At 37.2% G+C, this 16,807-nt stretch overlaps 1 non-coding gene across 1 annotated transcript; it reads right to left on the bottom strand.

The window, feature by feature from the left end:
* Positions 1 to 1,725: 1,725 nt before the first annotated feature.
* LOC139903451 (small nucleolar RNA R71) lies at positions 1,726 to 1,832 on the bottom strand. Its single transcript, XR_011778269.1, has one exon. It is a non-coding gene; the product is annotated as a small nucleolar RNA R71 (small nucleolar RNA).
* Positions 1,833 to 16,807: the final 14,975 nt, after the last annotated feature.

Consider the following 16,807-nt stretch of genomic DNA (forward strand, 5'->3'; position numbering starts at 1 on the left):
AAACTACCTTCAATTTACTTGAGGAGGTACTACTTCTTCCTTCTCTATATATATTTGTAAGCATATGATTCATGACTTGATATTAATGTGGAATTTAACCAAATGGCTTTTCAAATACACTTGTTCTATTAATGCTTTCGCTTGTACTAACTATCTTAAAATTGGTTTTATGATTATGTAAACTAAATGAACATGTTGTTTTGAAACTCATTAAATTTCAACAAATACGTCACCCAACCGAGTCGCTCAATTGGATGAGCCGTCTGAACGTGTATGCCTGTAGTCAGACTGCACGGGCATCGGGGGTAAGGGACGTTGCTGTATATTTAGAATCTTCAAGCCTAACGCAGCACCCAGTGACATATCTTATGACAGGGGCGTTTAGGACCAGTGTAATGAATACAAGGCCTCTGCCTATTCATGAGCCAGCATTCCATAATCTCGGCAGAATAACTGATGAAGTCATAGTATGCACTTACTTTAACCTTATCTGGATTACAAATTTTATCGCATTTACTTTATGTATCTTAAATTAGAAAATCCCAAAATTAATATTCACTACTCCCTAACTATCTTAGGTTACAATATAGGTTCGATGTTACTGATATCTCAAAAATACGACTCTAGGTCTTACTTCCCTTACTTATAAGGAGTAGTAAGATTTAGGCCCCGCTAAATATAAATTTAAAACAGTACCCTCTCCCACGAGTGGCTGATCCTGGCGAGCCGCGGCCTAACGACACCGCGCAAATAAAAACCGTCCATTTCGACCATATCATTAGAGTAACTACTAGTTTTTGGCACCGCTGCCGGGGAACTGGTATCAGGCAATATTGTTTTCAATCAAACTTATTCGCAAGCATTTAGTGGTGTCTAAGAAAGACAATTATACACGGACTTGGTTATTGGATTTTCCGAACAGTCGCCAAATATATTGGGACCAAAAGGATCCTACCTCTCCGTAGTCCGCCTGGCTACTTGGTTTGTTGAATAGTTTGTGCGGAAATTTGTTACCGAAATACCAGGGAATCAGTAGCCAGAACCAAAAACATATTCCACCATAGGATAGTTAGTTAATTAGATTAGATTACTTTAGATTACTCTAGTTTACCTTAGATTAGACAACCTTAGATTACCTTAGATTGCCTTAGATTAAATTAGATTACCTTAGAAGTAGATTAGTTTAGTTTAGTTTATTATAATTTAGCTTATTTGTGAAAATTAAAAACAAAAAGGCATACCTAGTGTATGACCCAAACCCGATCTAGACCAGGGCCGTTGTTATTCGTACCTGATCCAGACGCAATAATCTCTAAAGCACGCAAGGAAGCACGAATCAGAAACCAAATGGCGTTACGCGTTACTTTAGCAGAAAACACGAAACCCTCGATTGAAGGTCGGGGAGGACCAATCAGATTTCCAGAGATTCAAGGACACTCGTTCGAGTTAAAACATCACATCATCCAGCTCATTCAAAATAGCTGTCAGTTTCAAGGATTACCGAATGACGATCCTAATTCTCACCTTGATAAATTCATATCTCTTTTGAACTCCTACAAACAGCCAGGGATAGGACAAGATATAGTCCGGCTATACTTGTTCCCCTATTCTCTCACTCATCATGCTCAAACTTGGTTTGAAGGACTGGAAAAAGATTCCATCGCGTCATGGACGGAGATGGATACTAAATTCCTAACCAAATATTTCTCTCCTTCTAAACAAACCAAACTGAAGAATGACATCATTAACTTCAAACAAAGTTATGATGAATCTCTTTACACTGCATGGGAGCATTTCAAAACCCTGCTGAAGAAATGCCCTAATCACCAGTTAGAACGGTCAGCCCAAATCTGTACCTTCTACAATGGTCTTACGGTAAATCATAGGACGACGATCGATGCAGCAGCTCAAGGGAATCTGATGAACCAAACCGCAGATGAAGCATGGGAATTGCTCGAGAACATGATGATGCATCATCATGACTGGAACAGTGGTGAAACAACTTCATCATCTGCCTCACTCTCTGCACTTAACAATCAAACGGAGGCCATCAAATCCCTCACAGATAAAATGGAATCTCTTGCCAAGCAACTCGGAGAATTGAAGATGCAACCGCAGCAGGTTAACCAAGCTCAGGCTTGTGTTAATTGTACCAACCCACAACCCACTAAAGACTATCAAGTTGAGTACGATAACCCTGACGGTTCAGTCTGTCACGTTCAATACCCAGCTCGTCCACCAAATCCCGGATTCAATCAACCACCAAGTGTTAATCAATTTCAGTGAAGCAATCAATCTTTCTGCTATCGCTATCCACCTTATCCAGCCCAACAATCTCAATTGACGTACGATCAACCACTTCCACTCACTGGTCCCCCAGTTGAGGAAAATTCCCCTACCACCCAGATTACAAAAGCAACTAACCCCACTCTCGGAGCTGATGATCAGTTAACTCAGTTCATCCAAGGACAACAACAGTTAAATCAGAGAACTGCAACCAGACAAGATCAGACGGAGATACTAATGAGAAATCAATTGGCTCTGCTCAAAAGTTTGGAAACGCAGCTCGGACAGTTATCACAACGCCTTGAAACCCGACCGCAGGGAAGATTGCCAAGTAATACTATCCAAAATCCCCACATAGAAGAAGTAAAGTAAATGGATTCCGTAATCCCAGAGGAAGAACTGCGGAGAAGGTCAACTAGGCTCAAGAATAAATCAACATATACTCAGAAGCTGACCCCTGAAACTCCAGTTCGCATACCTTATCCTAGAAGGCTACAAGAAGAACCATCCAAGCTTGATTCCTTCAAACTTGATGGAAGATTCTTGGACACCATGTCCAAAGTTCCCAACCAGAAGAGATACATCCGAAGGATTCTATCTACAAAGGGGAGGATACCAGACTCTAACAAAATTCCACTGAGTGAAGAATGCTCTGCATTACTCAGAAACTCTATACCACCTAAGCTAGGAGATACGGGTCGATTCGTTTTCTCGTGTTCAATCTACCAATCTGGAACCATTCATGCGCTAGCAGATTTAGGAGCAAGTATCAACCTAATCCCCTACTTTCTCTACAAGAGATTAGAGTTAGGAGACTTGTCACCAACCAAAATGACAATCCATCTTGCCGATCATACAATTCGATATCCTAAGAGCATAGTTGAGAACGTCTTGGTGAAAGTCGACAAATTCTTGTATCCTACGGATTTCGTAGTAATGGATATTAAGGAAGACCTACACACCCTAGTAGTGTTAGGGAGACCTTTCATGAATACGGCTAGGACTGTCATTGATGTGTACAATCAAACTATGATCTTACGATCACATGGGGAGAGCGTTACCTTCAAAATTGACCGACCAATCGATCTTTCTGGACACGCAAAGATGTTTGCTATTTCCATCAGACGGATCACTTCCGATGATGAGTCATTACCACCAGCCGACGATATCGAGATGGGTGTCGAATCACAGTCTGTAGACGACCCAGAAATGGAAGAAGAGGATTCCAGCGAAGAAATAGAGGAAAAGGAGGAATCTGAAGAGGAAGAGGAAATGGAAGACGTAAAAGAAACTGCGACAACACCCGTTCCAAGCACTGAGCGTCATGAAGAAATAATGAGGCTAGAAACGGCAGATCACAGTTTAATCATTCGCTTCAAAAAGAAGAACGACAAAGCTGAGGTTAAGGATATAGAAATTGATCCTGTAAGTATCAAAGTGGAGAATCAGAATACTGATGGAACCCGTTCATCAGACGCATCCTCAGAGGAACCGGATACCGATGATGACGAGGAAGAACATCACGAAGACATTCTGACTAACTCACACTCTCCAACCAAAGTAGATCAAGGGGAGCCGGACTCTTCTTCAGATCAAATTCCGGTTATATCCACATATGCAGACATGATTACCTTCATCAATGATATCGATGAATTTGAAGACATTCTCGAAGCCATCCGAAAGTCAACCATTGATTTTTCGCTACGCTTAACAGAACGAATCATGGCTATTAGAGAAGAGCACCACCTCTATCTCCGAAGAGAAGACAATGATGTTGAAATCCTAGAAGAATGCATTCAAGACTTTATCAATTCTCTTCAAGACTCAGTAGTTCGCACTATTCTTGAAACAAGATTCTGTCGAGATCAGAAGATCATTTACTCTAAGGTTTATAATGCCTTAGCCGGATCTGCACTTCCGTTCTCATGAAACGAACGAGCACTACTGACTCTCATCCGGAAGCATATGGATCTTTCCACCGGCCGCCCAACTTATCACTCTGATTTGCAAATGATCGAGGATATTTACAGTCTTTTCGCTCTTCTGGATAGAGATAACTTCGAAAGCACACCAGACAGACTAGTGATTTACGTAACAATTGATCACCGCACTGATCTGATTATCAAAGAGTTACAGACGCTGTTATGGAGGAAGCAAGGCGAAACAATCCGTTCTCTCATCTTGAACCAGATCGAGTCAACATTGCCAACTATGTTACGAAGCAGCTATCACGTATCTTCCACAAATCCACAGATCCTAGTTTCATATTTAAAGCTGGATGTCGAGAGATATACTCAAAGACGGTGAAATTAATACTCGGATCAGGATTGCTGTTCACTTCTTTCCAGCTTCATCTCTTAACTAATCTGTGCAAAGCTACAGACTATTACTATAGAGATCACCGTTCTGAAGACTTCGAGATTCTAAAGATATAGTTTCTTACATTGTTTGAAGACCTCCGAAATGAGCATCCAGTCAGAGAAATCATAAACACCAGCACTGCGACCATGATTGACATTCATGGGTCAACCAGCAGAGCTGTGGATCATATTCTCATCGGACTTCAAGACTTATCAATAGCCGAAACTGCGCACTACTTATCGTTCAGAAGATCTTCAAGAGAAGTACCGGACTTGTTACCACTATTGGTCTGACACTTTCTCAGAACTTATCCACCAAGACTCACATTTCCTCAAGAAGGCCAAGATCACAACCATCAACGAGGAATGTTTGCTTTTTAAAGAATCACTACGGTCGAGCCAACGACCTTAAACAAAAGCGCTTCTCGGGAGGCAACCCGTGCAATAAAGTAGAGTAGAAGAATAAAGGATGACAAATGAGCCGATAAAGAAGCAAGGAAGCCAGCCGCATCTGCTAGGGGTATTTCTTTCTTTTTGCTACTAGCTCAAGATTCAAACCATACCGCATCCTAGCTTATCACTAAGTGTGGGATAACACCTGATCAAAACACTAGACAAATAATCTCAAATCTTCAACTAAAACTCCTAAGTGTGGGATACACTAGGAATATTGAGGACAATGTTCATCTAAGTGTGGGATGTTGGTATCTTTTTATGCTATATCATAATAAACCATTACGAAGATTCCAAGTCCTTAAGCCAAATTTCAATTTTTTTGCAAAAGAAACCCTTTTCGAAAAAGTATTTTTGAAAACCTAAAACGTTTGTCAATAAAAATAAGGCTTAAGTAAGGTGGAAATCTTGTTAGATTGAAATCTCTAATAGAGCATTGCATGACTAAGGCATTATCGACCTAAATTGATTATGGTGAGGCACCCCAAATAAGACCAGCATTCATCTTTAATGCTTCACTATTTTCCGTTGAGAGTGCCGATGTCTGTGCTCAGAATTAGAACTTGCTTTAGATCTACATCTCCAAGCAGCAAAGCGTGGTTCGGTTGTAATCAAAATAGCTACCCATTTGTCAAACATAAGCCTTCCACACCTCCACTACTTCTACTCCACCATCACATCCATTTCACCTTTACTATTTCTCAGAAAACCCAGAAAATGAGATTCCTTTCGAAAACCCAATGTTATAAACCTCTCAAGTATCATGGCAAAGGTCTTGAAAAAGTTTACCGGAAAAAAGTTTCTCGAGATGAAGTCTCTAAAAAAAAAATAATGAAGTTCTGAAAAAGGAGCAGAACTAAATAAGAGAAATGCCGAAGAGAACTCGACCGAAAATGATTATCAAATGAAGAAAAGTTCAAAAGTGCTTTTCAAAATACTTCAGCACTCCTATCAAAATGATGAAGTTCTGTATAAAGACTATATTACCCTTTTATCTCACCCTTCAAAAACAACTTCACTACCACTCCAAAATTCCCTCTCCATCATTGACAAAATAACCCATAAAACTAAGATTACTACCGTTTTCGTGTTAGCAGCAAGGATTTGAGTCTTTATCATGAGAATGTAGGGATTGTTGTCTTTGGAGTACGATGGGTGCAGCATGACTGGCTATGAGTGTATTCATTTCTTAGATCTATATGGAACCCTAAACACTTGAGTGATTTGAGTGACCCGTGAAAGCTAGCATATGTCATGTAACCTCCTCGCATGCTTGCAGAGATAATTTCAATCCTAACATAGATGACCCAACTTATCTTTTTGCTCTTATAATAAAAGCAAACCGCTTAGGCTATTAGAAAAGAAATGCCGAAAAGATTCTTTAAAATAAGAGTTTGCTTGAGGACAAGCAAAGTCTAAGTGTGGGATATTTGATATCGGCTAAAAAGTCACGTTTTCACCCCGGTATTAAGGCCCAAAAACAAGAAAGATTCGAACTTTATCGGCAAAATACCCACTTCATCAGTTAGAATTGAAGAACAAGTAATTACGAAGACGGTTCAAAAAGAATCAAGAGAATCGGAGCTAAAACGAAGATTCTAGAGTGAAAACGGTGAAAGACAAGAAATCAAGTTACGATCCAGGGAATTCATGCTGACCAGCATGCCATACGGCCTTCCATACGGCCTGCCAGTATGGAAATGGCCTACAATATATGTGTCACCACACGAGCCATCAAACGGCCTGCCTTGCATACGGCCTGCCAAACGGCCTGCCAGGCGTATTTGGCAATTTTCAAGTCTATTTAAAGGGTCTTTGTCATTCATTCCAACACACACTTCAATTCACTTCTTTCTCTCTCTTGTACAATATTAGTCATACTTTCAAGGCCTTCTCACCTTCGAGCGGGAAATTAAGTACCCTGAGGCGAACGCTGAAGATTGTATTAGGAGCGGTCTGGAGTCTTGAAGTTGTCACTTTTGTATTCAGAACTCGTTTAATCTACTGGTACTTCTATCCTTTATCTTATATAATGTTTTATGATATTATTGCCATGATTAGCGAGTAGTTATCTTTAGTGTATGCTATGATGTAAGCATTTATAATGCCGAAATAATATTATGGTTTGTGTATGCTGTTGAAATGCTTTCTGATTATTCTTTAAACTCGATCGCTTTTCCAACTAATAGAATGTAGTTATAGGCTCTGTTATTGGGAAGTCGCGAACCTCGATTCATAGTACACTATCTGTGTCACCCCTTGGTAAGAGAAGTCTATCGGATACAACGTAAGATTGACCGAGGCACACCGGTTGTAGTAAGTCTATCGAGCTTTGGATTCCGACTGAGGACTCTTTCGTAGTGAAACATCTGACTAGGCCCCTAGTACATTGTCGGTCCTAGACCATGCTAGTTTAGTCACCAAGCATATAAACTTCATACGTGCACGCTGAAGCACAGCGGTTGTTGTAAGCTGTACATCTGCTAAGTAAGGCCATGGAACACGGTTAGTGTTAACCAGTACACTGCACCATAACGCGGTCTCAAGCATTGCACCCCGCTTGAGGGATTCTTACTTAATTAAGGAACTGTTTGTTTAGACACATAAAGGATTGGACCGTTAGGATAACCGAACGTGTTCATGGAAGTCAGACTTGACTTGGCCATGGTGTTCTTTATGGTTGAACTCTTTTTAAGGGCCTAACTATCTTTTACCAATCATTAACAAAAGCATTGAAACACATCACGTCAGTCGGATATGGTAAACCATGTATTCTATTATGCTTAAGAAAGTTTAGAACATTTCGGAATGTTAATACGTCACCCAACCGAGTCGCTCAATTGGATGAGCCGTCTGAACGTGTATGCTTGTAGTCAGACTGCACGGGCGTCGGGGGTAAGGGATGTTGCTGTCTATTCAGAATCTTCAAGCCTAACGCAGTACCCAGTGACATGTCTTATGACAGGGGCGTTTAGGACCAGTGTAATGAATACAAGGCCTCTGCCTATTCATGAGCCAGCATTCCATAATCTCTCCCACGAGTGGCTGATCCTGGCAACCCGCGGCCTAACGACACCGTGCAAATAAAAATCGTCCGTTTCGGCCATATCATTGATCATGTTTAATACATAACTTAGACATAATCATTAGAAATATCTTTTTCCCATTTTTACCGATTTTAGTGTGTTTTGGTATCAAAATGACTCAAAAATACTAAGATAACTCCTCAAAATGTTATCAAAAAACTGTATAATTTAGGAGTTATCAAATTCCCCACACTTAAACCTTTACTTGTCCTCAAGTAAACCTTATAAATTATATCATGGGTATTAAAGTAAAATTGCAAAGTCAAAAGTATGTCTTAAAAAGAAATTAGTATTTATTATTCATAAGAACTAGTCTGAACCAGACCAAGGATTACAAGTAGTCCTACAGGTTTATTAAGTCAGATTTATACAGTTTGGTCATCATTGGACTCTTTTGTTTTCTAACTTTTATAAATATATGGTTCTCATTAGAACTCTTTTCTTTTGTTGGCCTTCATTGGGCTCTTTTTCCTTTTCATTTCTTTTGCTTTCATGCTTAGCATTTGTTTTACATTTGGCAAATTTTTCTAAATTGGCCCTTATTTTGGACTCTTTTGCTGCCTCAGTGGTCCATGCTTCTTATGCCATATTGTAGTGGCTATAAGCTTGCATTCGTTTCACAATTTTTAGCTTTTAACTTCCTTATCTTAAACAAGTAATCCGATCTCGAAATTGAGAGTAGTTCTTTTATTAGCATTAAGATTAAGTTAGTAGAAAGACACAAGTTTGACTAAGAATTTATACTTTCAAAAAATTGAAAAAAAAATTTAAATTATACCCATTTTTCAACCTTTTCGGGAAAATTTGATAGTATCTTTTATACTTTTTCAAGTGATTAATCACTTCCCTCCCCACACTTAGATTATGCAATGTCCTCATTGCATTTATAAATAAAAGAATGAAATAAATAAACAAAGGACAAAATAAAAAAATAAAATAAGGGAAAGAGTGATGTTACTCGATTTGTAGGATCATAATATGATTTGCGAGCACTTTTGCGGACTTCTTTTCAAATAACTTGACAAGAATGTTAAATAACACAAACATAATACGAACATAATATTTTATTAATAATTCTTCATCGCTTAAATATTTAAACATTTAGGAGCTATATTGCTCTTACATTCATAATAAAGTAATAAAATAATTAAAACACTTGGACATAATATAGTCCTAATAAACAAACATATAGAGATAGGTAGTTTTGATTATAGAGTCGTTTGCGCGTCTCTTTTCATACTCATTCAACTTCATTTTCAAACCTGATTTTGAAGTTATAGGCAGGGTTTCACTATGATGTCCTTGATGAATAATAATAGTATTACTGACATAATTGATGATGGCTTTGGATATGGACAGAAATGGTGTTCCCAAAAGAATAGGTGTGATTTTATGTTCCACCATGTCCATAACAAGGAAATGAATAAGAAATTTAGTTGACCCTATGTTAACTTTAACATTTTTCACAATACCACTTGGACGACTTAAACTTTTAGTACCAAAATAAACAATCCCATCAATAGGTTCTAGCGTGTTTAACTTCAATCGCTCAAACATACTAAAAGGCATAATATTCACACTAGACCCACTATCAGCTAACGCACGAACAGATGTGGAACCATTAATTTCACAAGGGATATGAAATTCTCCAGAATTAGCACGAACTATCGTAAAGTCGAAGATTGAGATTTCAATTGGTTTTAATGGTACTTCACTAACAAATTCTTTTTCCTTAACCAGATTATCATCCTGAATTTCATTACGTGGCAGAATAAATGCCCAACGATTATTTCCTTCCAATGATTCAGCGAACTTTGTGACTTCTTCCGCTTCATTATCTATCTTGCGAGTGGTTGCTTCAACTACTTTGTCCACATATTCATCTAAATCAGTATCCTCTTTCTTAATGGATTTGGTTTTAGTAGCAACATATTCTTCCTACGAATCAGGATATCCACCATTCATTTCTTCTACCTCTTTGGACAATTCCTCCTCAGTCAATTCATATTCCCACATTATATCAGCTCCTCTAGAGGCTACATATTCACGGACTGCTTTTCTTCCAAGATGTTCTCTTTCAGATATTCCCTTAACAGTTTCCCAAAACCTATTATATTCAGGATCATTTTCCCTAGGCCCCTTGTCAAAATCATATTCAGAATCATCAGAAACTTCACTGTCATCACTATCATCTATATTAATAAAAGTAACCGCATTTACCTTTTCAAAACGAACTTCCTTAGAAACTTCAGATTCAACTGAAACTTTTCCCTCGACAAGTTTGAATAACTTAGTAACATTGCGTTCTAAGTTTTGAATGGACGCTTGATGATTATTTTGTACTTGGGAAAGTTGAGCTTTTATGTTATCATTAGCTTCATTTTGATTTTTGATAAAAGTGAGGATGCTTTCTTCAAGATTAGATTTTTGAGCATTAGAAGAATTTGGAATGCAGGGTGCTCTAACAGGAAAGAAACCAGGTGGGTTTTTATTATTATTAGCAGGATAAGGCATATTATAATTATTTCGGTAATTCGGGTTTCCTTGAAATTGATTAACATACGAAACATTCTCGACTTGCTCCATGGTAAGACTAGGAACACAATCTTTAGTAGCATAAGGACCTTGGCATTTTTCACAACCTACCTTAATCATATGCATTTCCTTAGTAAGCTTTTCAATCGGCCTTCCTAAATTACCCAATTGCACATTCATAGCTTTAACCATATCTTCAGAATCATAACTAACAGATTTCACCGAACGAGAAATATCTAAGTCTTGGTGCCATTCATGGGAATGAGCAGCCAACTTGTTAATAAGAGTTTCGGCTTCTTTGGCAGTTTTGCTCATAATGTTTCCTCTAGCAGATGTATCAATTTCTCTTCTTGTAGCAATATCACAACCCTTATAGAAAGTAGATACCTTTTTAAACTTATCCAAACCATGTTGCGGACAACCTCTAAGCATTTGACCAAATCGAACCCACGCAGAATAAAGAGACTCGTTAGTTTTCTGACGAAAATTAGCAATTTAAGTTTGAAGGGTGACTGTTTTAGACGCAGGAAAGAATCGAGTGAGAAACTTCTCAACCATTGTATCCCAACTAGTAATATCTCCTTCGGGTAACGAGTTCAACCATTCCCTAGCTTCATCCTTTAGTGACCATGGGAAGAGACGAAGATAAATAATATTACTCTCCACATTATTAATGTTAAACAGATTACAGATATCTTTAAAATTCCGAATGTGGGCATTAGCATCTTCCTTCTCCGTACCCCTAAATTGATTATCTTTTAGCAAATGAAAAATATGACCCTTAATATCAAAATTCTCTTTAATTTCGGGCTGAGTAATAGCATGACCTAATCCTTCCCGACCAGCTTTCATTAACGCTTCCATTGAATCAGTCATTTCAATTTCTGAACCAAAAAGACATCCCAAATTAGAATCAGGACTAGATGGAGGGCTAGATAACGAATTATCACTAGAAGTAGTTCCTTCTTGGAAATCTAATTTCTTAACTATTTTCGAATCCTTAGAAAGTTTAAATAATATATCAGGATTTGACAACGTTCTTTGTAAGACCGGTTTCTTGGATCGAGTAATCATTTGATCTAGAATCATGAAAAGAAATGTTTTAGGAGAAAATCTTTTAAGCCTTAAAGGATTTATATATTCAGATTTTCTATTTAAGAAGTATCTTAGAGTATAAGTAGATTTTAAATTATTAAATATATTAAATATTAGAGACGTAATTAATAATATAAATATTAAATAACAACTTTTATCGCATAACAACGAATAATAAAACATACACGGCCTATTGAATCTTTCAATACTTAAGTGACCCGTCAGCGTCTAGGTTTGGGCAGGAGCCTTTAAATATGAACCCCGGCAACCCTCTCCTAAAGGAAGACAGTCATCACCCATTTTCAAGAAATATCAATAACCAAAGTATATCCAATTTCCGTATTTACCACGCCAATCCCCGGCAGCGGCGCCAAAAAGTTGATGTGTTGAAAGTGTGTGCAGTAGTGTTTAGCTTAATCTTCAACTTTTAAATTTATAAAACCTTTTAATTATTACACTTTAACACCCTAACGAACAACAAAACCCGATCAGAGGTAGTATGTAAGGTTATCGTCCCATGAGACGGGTGGTGTCGATAAGAGTTGTTTTTATTATTTAATTCTTATTAAAGAATTAAAGATATATTTTTATGTCTTTTATAGGATAGATTTCTCTTAGGAAAGAGTTTGCTTTTTAAAAGATAAACATAATAACATAAGGAATTGAAGATTCAAAAAATAAAGATAAAGATACAAATAAGTATACAAGTGATTATACAAGTGATTACATGGACAATCAATTCATACGGGATTCATATTAAATAAGTTTCATGACTTATATTAACACAAAGTAGAATAACAATCATAGACCAATTATTATCCCTTAATAGGTTAAACTAAGTGTTGCATATCAATCAGTAAGTAGGATTTAAAGCATATGCTAGATATGTGATGTGCATAACTAACATCTTAATTTTTCATGTTCAATTCAATTACATGATACATACCAATCTTGTGATGAGGATCAATATGCAAATAGACTAACAAATTATATAAGCTATTAAACACCAAGTAGATCAACTCAAGTTACTAGCTAAAAGCCAATTACTACTAAGTTTTCATGCAATCATTAATTAAAAAAATCCAAACGAAGGATCTTTGATTAAACCTAACAATATCAACCTCTATTATATAAGCGTAATTCAAATCAAATAAGTTTATCACTATATTTAACTTAGTTGCATGCAATTCAATTTAACAAGTTTGATGGACTAGATCTAAACAAGTAGCATGAATCAAATAATAGATTTATCAGATCAAGGACTATTCAACCTTAAAATCATGTTATTTAAACATTAAGCATGGCAAACAAGTGTAATCAAGCAAAACAGATTCAAAACAGTTTAAAGATCATCACAGAAACTCAACCATACAGATCTAGAAAAGAACCAGAAACTACACAGGACGAAGCACGAAGCCGGCAGCTTCCTTCACACCAAGCCGGCGGCTTAAGTTTGAAGCCGGCGGCTTCATCTGAATTCCAGATGAAGTTTGACTTTCATCCATGTAATCACTATGAACGTTTAGTTCATGATAAAAGGCGAACAAAAACAATTATAGAAAATAAAATAGACAAAACAATAAATTAAAGATAGAATCATACCTTGTAAAGAAGGTAGATGTAAAATTACTTGAATAAAATCTCGAAACTTGATTACAAAAGAGTAAATTTAACCTAAGGGTTTAGAGAAAACCCCTAAAAAAATGAACTATCTACTTCTACAAACTTCTGAATTTTTGAACATATGAAAACTGAGACCAGGGGCTTCAATTTATAGTATTCTGGGGCGGTTTGCCAAGCCGGCGGCTTCATTGGGAAGCCGGCGGTTTGCCTTGAGTCGGTGACTCCTCGTTCAAGTTAAACTTGATTAGCAAGTCAATCCTTATAACCGTCATACTGAAGCCGGCGGCTTCATAGCCATGCCGGCGGCTTCACTTGATTCGCCAGATCTTTCTAATTTTATCTTGATTTTGTTTCCATTTTTATTTGAACTTGATCAATATGTTGAGAAAACGTGTAAACCAGGCCGTTGGCTTCATTGGGAAGCCGGCAGCTTCCTTTGCCTTTTTCTTGATCAACAAGTTCTTTCAATTATTATTGATTCTGGAACATTCTTTCAATTATTATTGATTCTGGAACATTCTGGTATTTTTCCTTCAAAGCCGGCGGCTTCCTTAGAACCATGCCGGCGGCTTCATACAGCCGATCTGCAATTTTCTTCATTTTTGATCCTGTTTAATACATAACTTAGACATAATCATTAGAAATATCTTTTTCCCATTTTTACCCATTTTAGTGTGTTTCGATATCAAAATGACTCAAAAATACTAAGATAACTCCTCAAAATGTTATCAAAAAACTGTATAATTTAGGAGTTATCAAGCATTAACTAGACGTACATTCAAATGCAAATTCTTAATAATATCCCAATACTTAGCGAATTGCGCTTCTTTTTTTCCTTCCTAAGCATACCTGGGAAAGGTATACGAGCGCGCGGAATAATCTCTGGGGCCTTAGGACCGATAGGTTCCGGTGGATTGACAACTGGGTCAATTAGCACAGGTTCCTTGTCGGAAAAATCTTGTATGGGTATATTAACAGTTGTTTCCTTCCCTCCTCTAGTAATAACTAGGGCATCAAACTCACTACACTCTATATCAATTTTAGCGGTTAATCGTTTAAGCGTAAGCTGAAATTTAGTGATTAATTCTTCAAAAGTCTTTATCAAAGTATCAAATTTGTTCTGGCATTCTATGACTTGAAGGTTTATCATATATTGCTTTTTCATAAATTCAGCTAAAATTTCCTTGGAGTGGAGAGTAGTTTTATGCAATGAGAAAATTATATTATGATCCGAGCTATTTTGCTGTTTGTGTGCCCATCTAGGGTAAGGATACCTTAGATTGGTTCTAGTAGCATCGGGGTTCTTAGGAATTGGTAAACTTTGAAGAGTGAGGGTGAGATCTTGTAACCTGGTTTCCAGCATTTTTACCGTATGAGCGAAGACGTCATACTTCTCAGCAGCTTCATTGTTCCAATCTTCCTGTTGTGCAGCTATTGTGTCCAATAGATCCCATGCTTCATCTGCTATTCGAGACATGAAATTTCCTTGCGAGGCCATGTCTAGGAGAGACTTATCATCCTTGGTCAAACCATTGTAAAGCATAGAGATTATGTCTGCCTGACTTAACGAATGATCCGGACATCTTTTAAGCATCTTTACTCTATTCCATGCTAGACACAATAACTCATTTTCTTTTTGAGAAAAGTTAGTGATGTCATTCCTTAAACAGGTTTACAGGGAGGGTGGATAAAATTTGTTTAGAAATTTAGTGGCTAAATCCTCCCATGTATGGATCGAATTCGGATTAAGTGCGTCAAACCATGCTGAAGCGTGTGCAGAAAGTGAATTTTGAAAAAGATGAAGTTTTAAAATGTTTTTCTCGTTTGATTCTTTCTTAAAAGAGTCAACCAGACTGATAAATTTGTTTATATGAAAGTTAGGATCGTCAGTCGGTAATCTGTGAAATTTACAGATCATACTGACTAATTTAATCATGTGTGAACTGATTTCAGGAATTCTTTCGGTTCCTAAGGTGATTGGTCCTCCTCTTTCCTCTAAGCATGACTTATGCATAGAAGCAAGGGTGTCTTGTTGTTTCATTTTTTTTTAGATTTTCTGTTTAAAAAGACTTAAAAGTAACTTTTAAAAAATGTTAATTTACTAAAAGGATCGATAATTTAATAAAAACAATTATTCTTAAAATTCGGTCGCTAACCAGATCGGATATCTTAACTGATAGGACTTTTCATAGATTACTTGTATCGAGGTGGCCAGGCCGACTACGGAGACGCAGGATCCTTTTGGTTCCAATATAATTGTAGACTGTTCGAAAAATCCAATAACCAAGTCCGTGTATAATTGTCTTTCTTAGACACCACCAAACAACACTTTGTATGTTTAAAATCTTTCTCTATCAAAATATTCTAGTTCCCCGGCAGCGGCGCCAAAGAAGAAGTCTCTTTCTGATATAGCCAAAATGGACGGTTTTATTCGTGCGGTGTCGTTAGGTCGCAGGGCGTCAGATTCGGTATAGCATGCTGAGATTTTCGTTTAATTTATATTTTGCGGGGCCTAAATTTACTTTTACTTTCTAAAGTGTAGAAGGTGTAAGTTAACCTAGTGTCGAATTTTATGCTGATTAACGAATTGAAGATCAAGTGGATAACTGTCTTTTAATTAAATTACCTAGATAAAAGATAGTAGTTGATTTTAGCTAAAGGTCCTAAATGCGGAAAAGTAAATAAAGTGGAAGGATATCCGGAGTATGCAGATCAGGGAAATGTTGACCAGGATATCAGAGTTGGGTTAGGGAAAGGTAATTATGCTTATGTTAAGACTATGCCTGGAATGATGTAGATCTGGTTGGATGAACCAATTACACAGACCTACTTAACTCTGAACTCTCGGAGTTCTCTTTGAGCAGTGAGAAGTATGTCACTTGGTCGTATAACTGAAGTGTAACAGTACCTCGGAGGTTATCCTTAGTAGAGTACTAGGTTTATTAGTGAGTTAAGCTCTAATCCTAAACCTCGTTATCAGTTTATGTAACTGAATAACAATGTGCCGTGTTGATTGAACACTAATCACAAACGGAAGGAATCCGTCGATTTAAGTTGGCAAAACCTTAGATGAAAACTAACAACCATTCCATCATACTAATGAGATCACAACAAATCAAACATTATACATCATTACAGTTAACATACTGATAATAAAGCAGATAGAAACCTAATGAATACCTAAACAGTTGATATGACTATGACCTAGGGCAACAATCAGACATGAACATGCAATAGGCTTGGGTCATACAGTAAAGGCACTAACTAGATCTTAACAGCTCCTAAGAGGTCTCTTCGGAACAGTTAATAGACATACTAGGTCATTCATGCCTCAATTCCTAGGTTCTGTGTCCTAAAAGTGCATTAGAT

This window comes from Rutidosis leptorrhynchoides, chromosome 3 (assembly GCF_046630445.1).
Source record: "Rutidosis leptorrhynchoides isolate AG116_Rl617_1_P2 chromosome 3, CSIRO_AGI_Rlap_v1, whole genome shotgun sequence".
Classification (NCBI taxonomy): Eukaryota; Viridiplantae; Streptophyta; class Magnoliopsida; order Asterales; family Asteraceae; genus Rutidosis; species Rutidosis leptorrhynchoides.